General features: G+C 36.2%; 1 protein-coding gene and 1 long non-coding RNA gene across 6 annotated transcripts in view; one reads left to right on the top strand and one right to left on the bottom strand.

The window, feature by feature from the left end:
• LOC6567916 (neurotrimin) overlaps window positions 1–19,754 on the top strand; it is a 65,120-nt gene that overhangs the window by 31,850 nt on the left and 13,516 nt on the right.
• Window positions 14,103–18,337, bottom strand: LOC116806269. 5 transcript variants are annotated; one of them, XR_006246649.1, is made up of 4 exons: window positions 18,288–18,337; window positions 17,967–18,112; window positions 14,816–15,029; window positions 14,103–14,726 (listed from the first exon to the last, which is right to left on the bottom strand). It is a non-coding gene; the product is annotated as an uncharacterized LOC116806269 (long non-coding RNA). The 5 variants fall into 5 exon arrangements; XR_006246651.1 differs by lacking the exon at window positions 18,288–18,337 and having other exon boundaries at window positions 14,103–14,482; window positions 14,655–14,726; window positions 17,967–18,225; XR_006246648.1 differs by lacking the exon at window positions 18,288–18,337 and having other exon boundaries at window positions 14,103–14,544; window positions 14,655–14,726; window positions 17,967–18,224.

Raw genomic sequence — 19,754 nt, 5'->3', positions numbered from 1 at the left:
AGTTGCCACGGCAAAACTCGTGAAACGCATAAAAAATGAAAGCATACAAAATATATAAAATGTAAACAGTGTACACAAAAAAGCAGAAATATATATTTTGCAAGTAATAAATTTTGTACACGGCGGATGCGGCAGCTGCGACCAGAAACTAACTCAAAAAAAAGGGAGAACAAAAAAAATAAAAATAAATAAAATAAAGCAGGCAAAACACAATACATCCAAACACCCATTGTTGCTTAAACCAACTCTCCCAGCAGCTTGCCCCGAAAAATGTCACAACACCAGTTCAAATCTGAACGCAAAAATTGTTGTTGCCACACACACACACACACACGCACACACAAACAACAAATGTCGCAACCATAAACTAAAAGCCAACTGCCACCCCCACAAAAACTAAACACCACAACACAACCGACCAACCCACAGCGAGCCGTTGCTGCTAATAACTTAGGTATTTTTTTTTTGTTGTTCTTGTTGCTTTTGTTGTTGCAAGTCACGCAAGTGGTGGCAAGTTCAAAACTTTCAACCGAACTCCATAAACCAAAGGCCACTCGTCGTCCTGCACGCTTCGCCCTAAACTGCATCCATTGAATATGCATAAGTAGCATTTAATCAAGTTGTGTAAGAGCTTCTTCGAACCCATATAGCATATATATATTCCTGATCAGCATCATTAGCTGAGTCGATGTCTGTTTGTCTGCCTGAGCAAAATAATAATATCAATCATTAATTATGAAAATTGCATTAATATCGTGTAAGGAAACACTCAAGTTATAAGCCAAAGTGTATTTTCATATTGATTAAATTACTATATATATATATATATATATATATATATATATATTATCTGTACTTACATAATTAGATATTCACATGTAATTTTAATCAGTTTCAATCGATGCCATTCATATTTAAGTCGAGTTCTTGCCTGAAGGTAATTAGAGAGCTGTGATACCCTTACATTAATTACTTTTGCTTTGAAGTAGCTCGTCAATAGTCAATTGATTATTAAATGCTATTTTCAAACATTTTGTACAATTCAAGTTGGGCAAGTTCACGTTAAATATGTTTGACTGTATTTATCGTGGCAACTTGAGCTACCGCTAATGGTGTGCAAATGTTATTTCGAAGGCCCATTTAAAATGCAAAGAATTGTGACCCGTGCTCAAGAGAAGGTTACGCTCCTTTAATTTGCGCTTTTAACGTAATTTACTTGTTTTTTAATAATTCACACAGCCGCGCTTAAATTTTGACCAAAACAAAATTAAAAAAAAAGTACAGAATGAAGCCAAGAAATTGGTGGGGACAAAAAGAGGAAAGAAAAGGATTGCTCTGACAGGCTTACTAATTGCTTTGTTTTACTCGTGACTCTAATTAAAAAATGTACTTTACGACTTTGCCACGACGCCGTAATGACAGACACCCGGACAGACGGACAACAGGCAAACCGGAACGTGCGGAGTCGTTCAACAACAACAACAACAACAACAACAAATAAACAAAAAGGTAGAGTATTAAACGCGAGCAAAGCGCCTTATAATATATATATATGTAAAACCCTAAAAACACCAGTGAAACTTAACAGAAACATTGCCAACTTGTTCATCTTGCCGAATATTCAGTGTGTTTTAGTTTAAGCATTATCAGCTCTGCTGGCTTGCTCAGTAAAACATTTGCTGGGAATTCTGCCAAAATGATGGCTTGCATTAAAAAGGCAAGTGAAAAACAGAGGGAAAAGGTTGCCTGTACAATTTTCTCCCATCATTTAGATGGCGATTATAAAAACCACTGTCCAGGATCAGCTGCGACCAACAAAATGAAAGGCTCTAAGAGAAAGTGGAACGAAAAAATGCAAATTGTGTGAGAATTGCTTTTTAGAATTTAATTAGCCTTTTGCGTGGGCAAATTGTTTGTATACAGAGCGAAAAATGTCCGCCTACCAGTCCGAGTAAAAAAGAAATCTGATGTTAAATCAATTTACTCCCTCCCCTCCAATAGAGAGTCTCCTTGTCTCTCTTTGCACAATTTTATCGTTTTATCTTACGAAACTACTAAACTTTAACATTTTTCAATCGTTTAAAGTTTGTGATCAAGTTTAAATCCTAAACAAACATTATATAATAGAGATAACATTAAATAATAAACGATCACAGATAAAAACTTATATGTTCTTTTCTCTTTCTTTTTAAATTTATATTTATTTTCCCCTTAATTTTAAACTGTATAATTTGTAACTTTAATTTTAAATAAATTAATTTTTAACAGTTTTTTTTATTAAAATGTATGATAATAAAAAAAATAATCTGTAAAAGTAATAATAAATAATTATGAGCGCAGAAGCAAATACTTAAATGCCACTTATTTGAATTTTTTAATAAAATCCGAGCAAAAGCAATTTCTTTCTTAGTTTTGGAAACGAGATACTTAATTTTTTCTCCATAGAACATGAGCTGTCTCAAAAAAGTGCTGCATAAAAGGGCAGTCAATAAGACAACTTACATTAAGGTAGCTTGAAATAAATTCAATGCTTAACTTAATTATTAGTTTTGCTTTAGCGACAGCAATCTGAAATCCCGTAGAGCTAATCTATCTACAAGTGAGGGCAACGCTTTAACTTGTTTGGAAAAGTCTGCACAAGTTTGCAACGGCAACAGAAAAATAAAATGAAAAGGAAAACGAAAACGAAAACAAAAAGAAATTCTGCAATTTTAAGCTTTGCGCACTCTCGAGAAATGAGGCAATCGTTTGGAGCATTTCAGTTCGATTAGTTTCTTCCTCGATTTTGGTGCCTGCTGGTGGTCAGGTCACCATTTTGCCTGATTGGAAGCTGGAGAGTTTAGCTAGTATGTGTGCATGAGTGTGCGTGTGTATGTGTGTGTGTATGTGTGTGTATTAGTTTTAGAGTGGACACAGGTGCATTTCCAGTTTGCCTATATCTCTACATATCCTACTGTTTACTTGACTTATTCGTGGTGTGACTATCTATACACACACATATATATATATATATATATATATAGATATATATATATATATATATATGTGTGTGTGTGTGTGTGTGTTTTTGTTGTGTGTGGGAGTGTGTCCGCAAATTGGAAAAGTTTCTCGCTGTGGCCACATTTTCTGTTTATATTCATTTTTAACTGTAGTTTTCTTTATTCATGCAATTTAACGGTGCCCAATTGGAAGACAAAAACACTTTTACATGAAGCAAGAGTGCTCAACTACGAGATACTCTGTACACAGCCTGACATACATTTCTGGTAATTTGTTGGTCACAAAGTTAAAAATGGAATTTGGTTATTCCACCGTCCAAAAAAGATTTGCACAAATTATACCTTTTACACCACATTTTCGGTGTGTTTTAATTGAAGAATGAATCAATTGCAAATAATTCGGTTACCTTTGTAGTTGCCTCAGTTAATTCTCGGTCGCCTCAGCCTCTCCCAATATTTTATGTTCAATGCAACAATTGTATATTTGATTTGCATATGTATGTTTATGTATAAAAATGCATAATTATGCATGCATATATCTGCAACAGCAAAAACTTAAAACTTCAAAATTTGCATTCGCAGCAACAACGACTGAATAGATAACATTTTGCTATTTTTGCTTCGCGTGGCTTTGTTTTATAATTTGGATTTATATAACGGGCTATTTGCAGTACTCAATTTTTCATCATTTTATTTCAATTAGCAACTTCTCAATAAGCAGAAAAACATGCTGAGTAAATGTTTAATAATATTTATTCACCAACGATGATGGATGACTTAACATTCAAAATCGTTATAGTTAATTCTGTGCATAGATTTTAAAATAATTTGTCCTTTGACTGATTTTCTTTCACAACTACCGCTTCGCAATACGAATTTTACACACATTTTTAATGAGCCGAGATCATAGGAAGAAATTCATAAAGCATTTATTGTGTTGCCACTGAGGAAAAAGCTGGCTTCTTTTGTTATTCACTTACAAATGATATTTGTCCCTCGTAGGATGTAATTTTTAATGTACGGCGTCCCAATCATCCCAAAGGACGCACAATATTTGAATATTAAATACACATACTGTTTTTTTTCGTCTTTTTCTGTTCCACGTGGTTGTCCCCTAAGGAGTCCTTTTCAGTTTGTTTTTGTTATTGTCTTTTTTTTTTTCTCTCTAAACAGACAGTTGAAGGAGAGAGAAAGAGACTGAAGTAAAGAGCGAGAGCGAGAGAGAGAGAGAGAGATTTAGAATATAATGAACTAGAATCACTTGAATTTCATGCAGGATTAAACAAGATTTTTAATTCAAGAAACTTTTAACTTTCAAATTATTGAAAATAATGTAATAAAAAAATATGTGAGACAATGATTAAAAATATATTTGAAGTTGATTTTAACATATATATAATATTTCTGTATTTAGTCTAGTTGCTTAAATGAATTATCAAAAACAATAATGTTTTTCGATATATCCGGTTGCCAGTTGATTCATAAAATTTTAATTCATTTCATTATTCAACAAGGAATTTGACATAAGGAATAAATTGTATTCTTACTCTTAAAGTTAACTTTCAAAATGTTACATTTTCAATATGTCGACGGAGGAATAAGTATATATATAAATATTTTTATAGTTGCTAAAAAATTCCTTGATTACGTTGACAGCACTTTGTAACTTCAAGTAACTGAAATTGACATCAAAATTGGGTTTTATTTTAGTAGATTTTGCTTGTTGCTTATATAGAGAACTCGGATTAAATTAATTTACTTATTGACACACATTTTCAGTTGCGGTTGCTGATAAAAATTCCTTCTGCTCGACTGCAAACTTTCTGCTGATATGTTCTCGATGCGTGTGTGTGTGTGTGTGTGTGTGTGGAAATCAGGAGAAGTGATATTAATGTTTACTTTGCCAAAAAATCAAAGCTTAAGTGTGACAACAACGCCCATGCCCCAAGTCAGAGCCTGACGCACCCCTGGGACACTCTCGTGGTTTGGGGTAGCTGTAAACTGAGTGCTTTCTTTATCAGCACGAGACGAGACCCACCCCCGCCAAACCAAATTAAGATGCTAAGCACCGCACGGAGAGTTTACCTTTAGGTTGTGCCGCCGAGCGGAAGGAGGAGGAGAGGGCGGGACATGGAGTAGTCGTTTCTTGCCATGCAACGCGGTCCACAATCGAGCGACAGAACAACGCCCTCGTATTCGCAGACAAAAGCCGTAGATGAATTACGAGCAGCAACAATCGACCCAGAACAGCAATAAATGAGTACACTCAAAAATCACACTCAATTTTTATAAATAAAATAACATGCAAAACTATTTTTACTGATTATTTTATTTTCAATAATATATAATATTCAATATTTAGATCAATGTGCGTCAAGGGTAACTCAAATTATTATTCAGAAGGTATATTGAAAACAAGAATCTTTGTGTCTAAAAAAAACACATCTTTCCAGAATAGATTTTTCGAAAATTTTGAAAAATTACTTCTTATATTTCATTTGTAATATCTGAATTTCAGAGATGATCTTTTTCTGAAAATAAGGGATTGCATTTCTATTTTTGTAAATAGTTTCTATTATTGGGAAATACATATTTGAGAAATCTAAAAACAAACCGCTCTAGCACATTTTTTCGTATATTTTGAAACTATTTCTATGAAAATATAAGGTTTCAATATGTAGTACATTTTTTTCTGAGTGCAACAGTTGATAAAGTTTCCATTACATTTCGTCCTGCAGCGAGTTCTGATTTAATGCCTAACAGAAATAATAAAACAACCGCCGCAGGGAACGGAGAACGGGGTGGCAAGGTGTATCATTGCTGTGGGCTACAGATGGAGATAAGTCGCGAATTTGTCGTGCTGCCTGATAAGCATGTTATTCTCCAGGCACGAGATGAACCAAAAAGTTTCCCTCAGCCTGACATTGATGCGAAAGAAGAAAACCAAACCTGACAGTGACAACTTACAGAAAGTCACCCGGGAAAACTCAAATAGCTCTACAATATGGCTCTGCGCTGTCAAATCAGTCCGCCGGAAGAGATTCTGCAGTGTTTATGAAAATTATGTACCATAAAGTGTAGCTTATTATGCAGGGTAGCAAAAAGAATTGGTTTGGGTTCCGATTCAAGGTTGGTTAAACGACATTTTTGGGAACTACAATACTGATTTAAAGTCTTGATGTGCTTTTTGATTTAAGCGCTTTTAATTGTGGGACAGCCGTCAAATGAATTTCAACTACGAAACGCACACAAAAAATCTGCATGGCTTGGGTGAAAGTGGGTGGAGGGGGTGGAGAGGGTGTGTGAGTGTAGGGGTCAGGCGAACGTGCCTCTTAATATGCAGAGCAGAAATTTGAATATTTTGTTGCCGTTGTTGCGTTGCTTTTGGCGCCGTCACAAAATTATAGCGGCTTATGTTTCAATTAAGCAATTTTTGCACATCAGGTGCGTTTTATGTACGCCAGACATTCCAGATGGGTAAACATCCTGCAGTCGAGGACAGAATGGGAGGCAGGGACAAAACAGACAACAGAATACTGAACAATGACAACTAAGCGCCTTTAATGCCTACAGACGACAGCTGTAGGCGGCAAAAGACAATTTGAGGCAATGTGAAATTTGTTGGTGGCAGCGAAATGACTGCGACTTATTGTTGGCATTATTCAAAACGAGAAGTGCCAGAATTCAAATACAAAATTACTTTTGTGGGTCTGTCAACAATACAACAAATATTTATCAGCGCCCAGACTCAGAACAACATAAACTCTGCCCACTTCAAATACAAGTATACAATTTGCTCTCAATTCCTTATTGAATCAATTCAAAAAATAAGAAAAATAATAATAATAATAAAAACATAACTTTAGGAATCAAGTACAAAATACTCATTTAAGATTCAGGCTGACTGAATGAGAATTGATTTTATAACTTCAGTAGCTATGATAAGAACAAATGTTTAGGCAGCAACTTGAACTTGTTGTCATTGAAAATGGAAACAATAATATCAGCTTATTAGATATAATGTAAATTGCAATCGAGACTGCCTGATATTGTTTTTTTTTTATGTAAATATATTTAAAATAACATTACCTTAATCTGTGAGTGATAAACGAGAAGCTATATTCCAAATTAAAACTCACTAGGCATTAGATACTCTCCCCAATCATTGGAGGATTCCAAAATTAGAATTGTGAGAGACTTTTACATTTGTGATGGAATCATAGACCAGCAAAATACATTTATAGTTTGAACGGTGGCCATCGCCAACAATATGTTAACCAAATTTGGTGACTCTTTGAAATTATACATTTATTCAAGCTTTTTATCGATTTGCAATTATATTCTAGTCACCCAAAGGTTAACACTTTTCCGACGCTGGCACAAATGAGTTCAGGTAACTTGCCCATTAGTGTATGTTCAAATTCACACGGACAGGCAGATCAATATACTTTTATGTCGATATAAAATGCCAACTCATTTCCAGCGCAAATAATAGTATAGCGAACTTTGTGTGACCAGAGCTTGTCAGGACCCAAGCCACACATATTATCCGTTTTTTTTTTTACTGACTACAGCGTTGCCAATAAAAGTTGAATACACAATACGTTGCTGGGCTTTAATTAAGTAAATTATTCGGGAGCGTTGCCAGTGTGTGCAAAGCGCCCTAAACAATTCTCAATAGCTTCATCGAGCACGAACAGTGAGGGCTTCAATGCACCAGAGGGGAGAGTGACGCTGCAGCTAAATGGCTATATGTCTGAAGGACAGCAATACAGAAAAGGGGAGAAAGGAGTACGGCACAAAAAAAAAGAACCAAATAAAAACAAAGAAATGTTAGACTACAGCATGTGAGCAAAGGACCACTTAATGAATAGCCCTGGGTTAATATTTGCCTGGCATTCTTTCGGGCCAATTGTCGACTCTGTTTTTCTCTTTTGCTGTTTGTTGTTGGGCACAGAAGGAGAAGAAAAAAAATATTAAACTTTCTTGTTAGGCACAAAGTACACAGGCACTGTGGAGTATTGAGGCTCACTCAGGCAGAGATTGACAAACTCAAAATGGCTTCTGTTTTTTGCAACCATTCGGCTGTGTGGGTTTGCTTGGGGTTCTAGATGCAAACAATTTGGAGGCACTGTAGCAGCTGCAGCACCTAACAAAAACATGCTCCAGGGCTCAACTTCAAAGTGCAGCTCTGGGCTATGGGATATGGGAATGGTTGCAGAGCATAATGAGGGAATCGCTTAGCAAGCGGACAATGTTAATGCAATTTATTGCCTAGAACGATGCAAACTTACCACATGAATGAAATATCTTAAAAGCCTCTGTATAAAGGAATGAGGGCTGGAGTCTCGTTCTACAGAACCAAAGGGTCTTTTGCACTCAGAAAAACTTTTAACTAAACATGTGTACATCTTTTATAACTATAAATTATGTTACTATATACGATGCTATATATACACATAAATCATTAGCGGCTTTCTATTTTTCAGATATATATCTCTTGTTTAAAATGCTTAAATAAGTAGAAAGTAAGCACATATTGTTATTCCATTCATATTATTTATGCAACTCAGAAAATAAACATTAAATTTGCTCTTCCGACTGAATGTTATTGTTTAAAATCCCACCGTTTCTTGTAAATAATAAGGTTACTTACCATTGGCACCAAAAATATGACGAATTTAGAGAGTATACCTGAAAGTTTCAATATTTGTCTTTAAAGCTGCAATCGATTAAGCCTACAATCATACAATTTGCAAAGCAGGTAAAAATGTATATTTAAAATGCAAGCTGGACATGGCAAAGCAAATCACCGCCAGCAGTAAACTTATCTTCGAGTCGTGTTAATACTAAATTAATTTTCATATCTGGTTACAAGCCATTTGCATAATCCAGGTAGCATAGCTCCAGCAAATATGTGCTGTAAATATTTTAAACCCAATTACCCTACATGGGCAATCACATTAGGCAAGTAATGCGAGCTGAGTTAGCCGAGTTCCCCCTCAAGGTAATAATACAACATTTGTAACGCTGCTTTACATAATAATAATAATAATAGTTGTATGTGACATGGGCCTTAAGTGTACGTCACACGCAGGCGGCTGCCAAGAAACCACCCTGCACCCCCCCTCACAACACCCCTCCTACCCCACAAGACACACCGCCGCACCCAAAAGTGTATGTGTATGTTGTAAGTTGTAAGTTGCCTCCACACCCCCCTTACATTATACAGTTTTATTAATCGACGCGTGTCACTTATTAGCCGCAGGATTTTTTCATATGCAATACACGCGCACAACCACACACACACACACATACACACACATGCATATGTCGAGTTTAGGAGAGGGACCAAAGATTTAACCCTTTGATGGCCTGCACAACACAGGCACCATTTGAGCTTTGATAAATGGCAAACACACACATTAAGTGGGTTCTAGTTGGAAGCAGTCCAGAAAAAAATAAACACAAACAAAATTTGTCGTTGGCAATCGTGCCAAAAAATCAGCCTACGGCGTACGTTAAAGAGCACGGTAAAATAAAACAATACGTTATATTTTCATTTTCAGTTTTTTTTCTTTCGTTTTTTGTTCTTCTCTTGCAAATTAAGCGTGCATGTTTAGAGCAAATATTTTATAGAACTAGGCAACGAATAGACCCGACAACAAAGCCATTGGCCAATGTCATATACAATTACAAAGAATACCAGTCAAAAAGCATTGCACAAGTTTGTCACAAGTACTCACTGAGGCAAGTACGACTTAAATATTCCCTCAAACCAAGTCTTAAATATATTATATTTTTATTACCAGAGGCAGTTATCTATGAAATGAAATAAATTAGATTTGCACTTGGTATGCGAGAGCTCATGTTCCAAGCTTGAAGTCGCCAGCTCCTATTGTCTCTGAGATCGGATATTTTTCTTTCTGCCTGTTACATTCTTTTGCACAACTCCTTTTACACATTTTTAATGGCCTCAGTGCATAAAAAGGAAGCAATGACCTTTTTATAAAACTCAAACGAAAGTTTTCGTTATTGAAAAGCCTGAAGCCTTCGCACTATTTCAATAATTAATAAATTCATTTAGCAGGAATACTCCTTTGATTTGCCTTTGGTGTGTTTGTTTTTAATATTTTGCGTTGAGCGCATTGCCCTCAGCTATATATGTTAATTAATTTATTGTATTTGTTAATACAACTTAATATTGCTAATCCACTGGAAATGAGCTTTTCTTATATTTATTTTCGTGTTTGGTTTTTCAAAGCACTTAATTAAATGAATGGCAAAAACAAACATAAGCAAACGCATGCTTACCTTATTTATTATTCATTTATAGGCAATTTTCAAAAGGTTTTACTTTTTTGTTTTTGTGTAATTGTAATCAAAGTGCCATGCTATAAATTAAAATACAGCTCCCAGCTGACACGCCTGCAAACATATGAGAGCCAGCCTCGCTAATTAAAAGTGTAATTAATTTGCACAGATTGCAATTTATTTTTCACAGTTCTGTTGGTGACAGCCTTCCGATCATGGCTAAAATCACAAAATATGCACTCCGAAAAGAATCGTGCTAAATAAAATATAATTCGATTTAAGAAACCTACGATTTTAATCTGCAAAATAGCAGTCGATAGAGCAACTTTTATTACTATTTTCTGAATTTCAATAATGATATTATTTAAAAAACAACCATTATTAAGGAATATATTTCGGGATATTACAGAGCCTGTCCTTAATTGGGACAATTTTTTGCAGGACGAATATCTAAGAGAGATTTCTCTTAGGATGATTTTTGTTACCGAGTGTAGATCTGATTCCAAATTCTTGTAACAATACACTTCATCTTAAGTATCGATTTAATTGAGTACTTGTTGTTTCCAGCCACAAAAACCCTGAACTTAATATTAAGTACAGGCACTAGATAGTTTTCAATGAAAATCAAAAAAATCACTTCCAACTATTTCACTTCCGCTGAAGCTGACTTTAGTTTCGCTTCCTGTGTTTGAGTGTGTTTTGAGTTGGTTCTTGTTTGGATATACTCGTATATCTGGAGGTAAACGCGCTTCTGCATGAATCTTTACTAGTGCAAACATTTGGCACAGTTTCGAATTTCATTTTCGATGTTGAATTAAAAGCAAACTAAAAGCTGAAAAGTGTTACGCAGGATAAACACAAAAATACACTTGGAAAAAAATAAACGTTAGAGTTTACAAAGAAGACTGCATTTTAGAGAAAAAATGCACTGAACATTTGAAAAACCCTTCCACATATACTATTTAGTAATATATCTTTCTCTTATTTCCCCTTAAGTGCAAAGTTTATAGTATAAACAAATTCACTTCGCAAATGAAGTCAGCTTTTTTATTCCCTGAACCCATAAAAAAATGGGTAAGAAGGGTATAATAATTTTTTGCAAGCGTATGTAACAGGCATCTCCGAACACATAAAGTGTGTATATTGTTGAGCAGGATCAACAGTCAAGTTAATATAGCACTGTTCGCGTGTCTACTTGTAAGTCTAACAGTGCATTCCAATTGATAAAAAAAAAACCATTTCAAACATTTTCAAATATCATACAGATCGAATGAGAAACAACCAAGTTATCATAAGAAATTAGAGCTCTTCCAAATATGCTTTCATTTGAGTGGACAAATCTTTTTAATAACGAAACAATAAAACTATAAAAATAGATTTGACAACCGGGCTTAGGGTATTTCGTAGTCATTCTCATTATTTTTTTTAAATAAATTTTTGCAAGCTTATTTCCTTTTGAGTGCAAACACGAAGATATTCAGTTGCAACGTGCCTCACGTGTACAATCAGGTAAGAGACTAGCGTTGACTTAGCAGCACGATGGTTGTTGCAGCAAATTCAAACTCTGGCTGGGCTGGATTGGGTTTGGATTGGTGGCAACAATTTTTGGCCGCTCTTCGAGAATGGCGCGCTTGCATCCTTCCTTTCTACTTATGTGCACAGCTCGTTTCCGCTTCCTGTACAGACAACATTTGGCCGGCCTGGACTTGGCAGTCGCCATTCAACTGTACACACTTCCGTTGTATGCGCATTGACATGTTCGTGTGTGTGTGTGTGTGTGTGTGTGTGTGCGACCCACTTTTCAACAGACTTGTGTTGCTTTATCAATTTGATTGCTCCACAACTTAAGCGAACAAATAATGCTCAACTTTAAGTCGAAATAATTAAGGGAAATAATATGAGAAACACAAAATGTTACAAACAATAAACATTGCTCTTTAAATCTCGACTTTGTTTGGTCTCTTGCCATTAAATTGTGCTCAATGCTGTCAGAGACAAATCTAGCCTTAACCACATAGAGTGTCCTTGAGAAAACTCACATGCTGCCTTCTCAAGTGATTATTTTTAGAGAAATTGAACCTAGTTATGGAACGTTGGGCACAGAGGCGGCTGCCTGATATATCCGGAATTGTTGGAAACAGTTTCCATCTAATGTATGCGTTGCAAAATTGTGGAAAACAGTTTCCATCTAATGTATGCGTTGCAGTAAATAAGAATGTTGTGAGCCGGAACGTGCAGTCCTTGCAAATTACATTGCAACTAAAAACAAGAGAGAGACCTTCATTTGTGCAATCCAACGATAAAATACTCTTGTAGAGCAGAGTTACACTGCTGATATTTTACTTATAGGCTTGCTGTGAACTCAATATTCTTTATTTTTGTTTGTAACAAATATTTAAAAAAAATGATTTTGTATATACACAAATATTTTAAAAACATTTATTAATTAACGTTAAAGATTTGGTTTTAAACTGTATGTTTTACATATTTATAGTTATATTGTTACGGAACGGGTTACATTAAAGAGAAATGCATCTAAATATTTAGTTTCCATCAGAATTGCTTTTAATATGAGAAAGTTTACTAGGAACATCCGGCTATATGGCTATGTTCAGTCAGCTAGTCAGATGTTGTTAAATAAAATATATATTTTTTGAGATCACTTGTTCAAAACGTTGCAAATTTGAACACAAAATTCAAAGACCCTGTGAAAGGACATAAAAAACTGTCGACTAGTTTCTTTTCCGGCATGACATGCATTTTCTTTCTGTTTTTTTTTTTGTGTATGTGTGTTTGTGTGATTGTGTGCTTGTGTGTGTGACTGGAATGTAAACCAACTTGGCCGCAAAATCAAGTTTCAGCATATTAAACATATTTACCTTTATTGATTGTCCGGTATTGCTATCAAATGAGGCTGCTGAAACAACACCAATCGAATTATCGCTAATTGTGCACATTATCAAAACGATGCGCAAACAAACAAATAGTATCTGCCAAAGTACAAACATATACATATAGACGTGTATGTCCATATGCATACGTACAACGAGCTCTTCAACTAATTTGTTGACCATGCTCATTAAATCACATGGGTAAATTGCGCACAAACCGTACAAACAGACCGCAAATTATTCAGTCGAATTTCTTTAAAAACCAAATATAAAACCAGTCCAAAAATATGTAAACTCTGGAAAATATTGTGGAGCCAACATGAAAATGGCAGCTAAAGCTATAAAAATATTTTAATTTTTATATTATATTATATTCAATTAACATAAATTAATGTAATTAAATATAACTGAAAATATTTCAAAATAGTGGAATTAAAAATTCAGTAACTAGTAAAAAAGATTATTCCCTCGACTGTTTTCTGTGTAAACACATATAAACATAATTAGAATTTACAAATATACTTTCGGAATAATACTTCACCAAGGTGTGGCAGATTTCTAAAAATCAGAGAGATGTTTCGCTGAGTGTACGAGCCGGGCAGACGAAAGTCAACGAAAGCTAAATAAGCAAATAAATTAAACCCAGTGACCTGCAGTGCGGAATGCAAACATGAGGCACTGTATGGCCAACTAAAACTTATTCATTTGCAGCATTTGCTTTGCTGAGCACATATTCTTGGTGATTCAACGTGGCTAATTATTCGATATAGGAGTAATTTTTGGAATATCGTATTCATTGAAAATAAACATCATTGGCACGATATATGCAAAACTAAACACATACAACAGACACAAAGGCCTGTTAAGGTTAACGCGAAATCAAATTGCAGCAATTAGATACAAAGTTGTGATTTGCATGGCATTTATCAAGACAAGAGACAGCAACTGAAACAGATAAAAGTAAATTGATTTTTTACGCGCCATAGACGGTCATCAGGAAACAAAGCCAGATGGAAAAGCGGAAATAAACAGAGCCAAGACGAAATCGAGCAAAGTAACTATCCAGCAAGCCAGCCAGCCAGCCAGCCATTCAGCCAGTCAGCCACCATTTGGAATCCAACCAGGAACTGGACATGCGGCGCGGAAATGTCCTGCATAAAGTGTGGTACAAATGTTTCAGGACAGCCCAAGACGAGAGCATTGTGAAAAGTTCAAAGACGACGCCGGTCTGTCCGACTGTCCGCCTCTTCATCTGTCTCTCCAAATGTCCATCTGTCGCTTGAGCAAAGCAGGCATGGAAAAAGCGGAAAATTGAATGGGCCAGCCAGCCAGCCAGGCAGCTAGGCAGCGAGCCCAGTCAGGATGATGGCCATTATACTTTATGCAAATGCTGTGGCAGCTTTAACAACCCGGGGCATGTGTCCGGGGCATGCAATATCAGCATACTTACCACCACCACCAGCGCATCCTTACAATGTAGCCAATTGCTTGGCTCGTCCTTTCGTCCTACCGCCGTTCGAATCTGTAGAACAAAAAAGCAAGCAACCGAAGCAACCACATACACCATGCATTTTAATTTAATTAATTTAAATTCTTAATGCGATATCTTACGTCTGCCTCCGCAACCGCTCTACACTGGTCGACAGTGCCTCTCACTAAGTATGTGTCCAGCGGCTGTTTAAAGCCACTTTAAGTCCGCATCTTCTCTACATTTAAAATGAGTTGTGTTTTTGTTTTCGCTGACGCTGCAATTGTTAAATGTTCCGTAAACAATGCTTAGGCGTGAAAACTTATTGGTCACAGAGTGGGTGGGAGCAGTGGGGACCTACAACAAATGCGGCATAGTCATTATGGGAATTTTCCAACCAATTTCATTTGGAATTTTGCTTTAATTTTCAAACCACAGAACACGGCTTTGAAGTAGAAAATTAATAATCTCTTGGATGGCATGAACCCAATATATATGGAGCACTAATCGCGTATCCAATTTTAAAAATATCATCTCAACGCATATTTCTTGATTAATGGGAAAATCTTCATGGCCAGACGAGAATTGGCAGCTAAATAGGCCAGAATTGCAAACGACTTACGATTTTTTTCAAGGTCAGCAGCAATAAAAAAAAACTTAAACTGCTTTCTAATTTTTTTTTCTCATAAAACAGCATTTATAAGCAGAAACAAAGAGAAATTTAGACGGCTTTCTGATTTTTATTATTATTATTATTATTCAGTATAATTTAATATAATTTAAGTAAGGTATTTCAAATAATCATACCGTCAAAAAGAAAATAGAAAACAGCTCGGAGAGCAGCTCATTATAATTTAATAGCAGTACACATTCAACCACATATTTGACATAATCCTTCCATCGAATACAACGCAAAAAAATCAATAGGTAGAAAGTTGATAAGCATATCTGTGAAACAACTTAATTAAAGTGCGAAAACTACATAATTACAGCAAAGGTTAAGCCAATCGTTTGCAATAATCCCACCAATGAACAGAAAGTAAGAACACACAATAATGGAAAACAGAAAAAAGACAAAGGGAAAAAATGTGAAGTGCAACATTCAATTTCCGTTTTGCGCATACATCCAATTGGCCCAGTTGTCAGGGGCACACAAGAAAGGGCGTAAATCAAACAGGGATCAACCCGAAATGCAAATGAAGAAACTGTCAGCGTCAGGAGCCACCTTGAGCAGGCATCAACTGAAGCAGCAGTGGCAGCATTGGCAGCAGAGTCAGGGGCAGGGTCAGGGGCAACATTTTTGAACGGCAGACAAGCAGGATGCACGGGAAGCTGGCAAAGTGCAGTACAGTAAGTACTGCACGGATGCTGCCAAGAAAAATGATGGCGTTCAGAAAAAAAAAAACCGTAAAAAACGAAATTCACTTGCGGGATTTATTTGGAATTTGAAAAATTTAATGCGCTGGGCGGATGGATAAATAATGTTATGCAAATGATATGTGCATAAAAGTCAACAGACTTAGCGCAAGCATCTCTGCCAGGCGTTGCCAAACACAAATACAAATACACTGCACACACACACAAATGACTGACAGCTTTCAGATGCGAGACCAGTTAGAGAGATGAATAGATTGACTATCGACAAGCTAAAAAGCTTGACTGGTTCACACCCAGCAGGAGAGCCTAGGCAACACAAGAAGAAGAGCAACTCCAAGCTGGCAACATTTGCATATTTACACACACACACATGCTGGCTGTCTGTGTGTGTGGATGATAGGTGAAAGGCATTCATCGTTTGAATGACATTGCGCTGAGGTTTTCGAAATTGCAACGAAATTGTTCTGCTGGCAACGCTTAAAAGCCGACAACAGCTTTTTTTTTACACCAGTTTTCTAGATTTTTCCCGACGGGACGCATTTGACAAATGCTGCGAACTGCAACTGACAGCAGGCGGACGGAGCGGTTGGCAGGCAGACAGTGGGCGGCTGCTTTTGTTATGTCAATGGGCGTGCCTGAGCCACTCTCCCAAATTACTGCCAATAAAAAGGTGTGAGAAAAAGAAACAATAGAGTTGCGCTCCAGGCACTGCTCTCCTCTGCCTTCTTCTTCAGCGTGCTCGTTAATAATTTCCATGCATTAAATATGCATTTGCAAAACAACAACAGCAACAGCAGCAAAGCGAAACGAAAGAATAAAATGCAATATGTTGGCGGGGCTGTTGGGCGGGGACTGTCGGCGTTGTGGTAATTTAGCCAGCGGCACTTGGCTCCATATGCATGGAAATCTGAGCTAACAAGCAAACAGTTTGCCTGCGAGGAAATGAACATCCTTTTTTTTTTTTGCTGCCCTCGCACTTGAATACTCTTGCGAAGAGCCTTACAACTATGTCGTTAAAGGACTTATTTTCGACCCCATAAAATGAGAATTACATTGAAAACTAAACAAATTTGCTGGTTTTTTACATGAATTTTAGATGTACGAAATAAATTCCTACTTTTCGGAAAACTCTTTTTTACTTATCAGAATTTGATTTCCAATAAGTAAAGTTTTAAGCACATATTTTTTAAATATTTTAATTTTACACATATGCAAAAGAATATATTATAAAAAAATTCACTTTGCAAATAAAGAAAATGAAAATTCAATCTTCCATTTTAGAGAAATAGTTTCTGGCATCGAAAGTATGGCGATTTTCTGATAATCAGGAAATTGGAATCAATAACCGTGTTGAGATTGCCATATTTGTCTAGAGTGCGTTCTCTTTCTAAATTCAATCTTGACTTTATCGCATATGAAAAATGAGTCGAAAAATTAGTTGTTTTCGCACATTTTCGCAAATTATCAAAATTTGACTACTTGATTATATTTAATGTCAGCAGTTAAAGTAAACTAAAGAAGTTTTTACATTTTTATAAAATAATATTTCATGCAGAAAGGGTATCTAATCTCTGGAGTGTTTACTCTTCTTCTCTCGCTTTTTTTTTACATGTTTTTATATTTTATTTTTGCTGCTGTTCTCTGTTCCACACTTCTGCTCTGTGCATAATTTAAAAGACATGGAAGGCAAATAGAGAGAAGGCATTTGCTGAAAGTCAGATGGAATGACAAGGCAAAGTAAACACTAAACAAATAGGAAAACATGCAAAGATGCTGATCACAACCACACCACGTTGCAACCACACACACACAGACAGACTGGCGGACAGAAAGATAGACAGACAAGCAGACGTGTTCTCACATGTGTCCGAAGTTTTAATGAAACAAAATGTGGCTCTTACTAATAGATAGACTTACAGTTGTATACAAGGTGTTGTTGTTGGCGCACAAGTCGTACACCTCATGTTGCCCATAGCATCATCGCCAATGTTCAGTTGGAAAAAGGTGTTGTGGCATGTAAACTCAACCGCAGAAGCCGTGCAAAGTTTGGTCGAGTGTGCCAACTGCAAGCGAAACCCAACGGAAATGAGAAAAGATACAAACACAACGCAATGTTGCAATGTGCACATGTATGCAAGTGTGTGTGTGTGTGTGTGTTTGTGTGTGTGTGTTTGTGTGTGTGTTTGTGTGTGTGTGTTTGGGTGTGTGTAATGCATACGACTAAAATAATGAAGCGACCTCAGCGCTTTAGCTGCCTGTTTCGCACTACTGACTGTGTGCTGTCCACAAGTAAAATGAAAAACGAATAAATGCTAGATTTATTCCACTCATATGTCATATATCGGTTAGGCGAGAGTGTCGCATACAAAATGGGAACAGCAGCCAAAAATAATTGTATGTACATATATCGAATCGAATTTCACAGCTAAAACCGTCAATGCAGCCGCAACTGAGTAACGAATGCAATTTCGCTGTTTGCGAGCTGCAACAGCTGCTTACGAAACATTTAAGAACTTTAAATACATACACTAAGAAAAATAACACCTTAAAAACTACAATAATGTTCTGGTAATTAGAAATAATTTCTAAGTATATGAAAAACAAACTTTTTAAAATTAGTAATTCGTAAGAAACTTATTTCTTAATATAGAAAATATTTTTAAAAATATAAACCTTTATTTTTTCACTTTAAATGAGATCAACCAACTTTAAGGTGAAAATTTGAGTAGCTTTAAACAAATTCCAAACTCATTTAGTGGTATTTTAATTCAATACCAGTATTGAGTACTAAAAATTAAAACTTTATTTCGTACTCCAAGTAATCAAACACTGCCTTTAAAGATGTTTTAAGTGTACTTTTATAATTTTAAATTGTGTATAAAATTCTCAATAATTTTTTCAGTGCATCAGCGTTGCAGCAATGTGTGCATTTGACACGTGTGCCATTCGCATTGAAATCAAATCGATGCAAATGTCATGCTGCTGCAGCTGTAGAAAGGTTCGTTTTGTTGCCTACGGGCAGGAAACAAAGGCCTACAGTAAAAAGGATGCCACGCGTTTTATTTACTAATGCAAGCGCTAATGCCACAGCCACACATTTGCACTTACCACTGCCACCCACCACCAATGGGAAACAAACAGAGCTTTGTGTAAGAGTGCCGCATGCAACCATGGATTCCTCCAACCACCTGGCTGCCTGATGACACTTGAGCGGACAAGTGTGCGTTTGAGATAAATTATTCAAGCAACAAATGCGCTTTTTTCCAAATCGAGTTTATTGTGTGGCAGCGCTGTAGACAGCATTTGTGGTTAAGAGACGAGCTCACATATATGTACATATATATGTATTGTTTTTAAAAGCATGCTGAAGTTTGCCAGCCGTTCTCCATTGCGTATGTGTGACACAGTTCCAGTTTCAAACGCACACCAGCAAAAATGCTCTACAGCTCATTCTTCAAAACTGCTTGCACCGCGCTCCGCAAAAGGTACAACCTGTTTCGCGACGAAAGTTATTAAAGACAGAGAACACGCATCCAACACTCGGAAAAATAGATGGCCAACAATTAACCCAAATAAAAAAACAAATAAATCAAGAAAAAACAAATTTCTTCTCACCACTTCTCAGAATTGCAGTCAATATTTAAGACAAATCTTTCTCAAAAACACTAAGATCATAATTTCCATTGTACAAAAGATTACTTAAGC

The sequence above is a fragment of the Drosophila grimshawi genome, unplaced genomic scaffold (genome assembly GCF_018153295.1).
Source record: "Drosophila grimshawi isolate 15287-2541.00 unplaced genomic scaffold, ASM1815329v1 contig_311, whole genome shotgun sequence".
Lineage (NCBI taxonomy): Eukaryota > Metazoa > Arthropoda > Insecta > Diptera > Drosophilidae > Drosophila > Drosophila grimshawi.
Note: the sequence above shows the minus strand (reverse complement) of the source record. Positions and strands in the feature narration are given on the sequence as shown.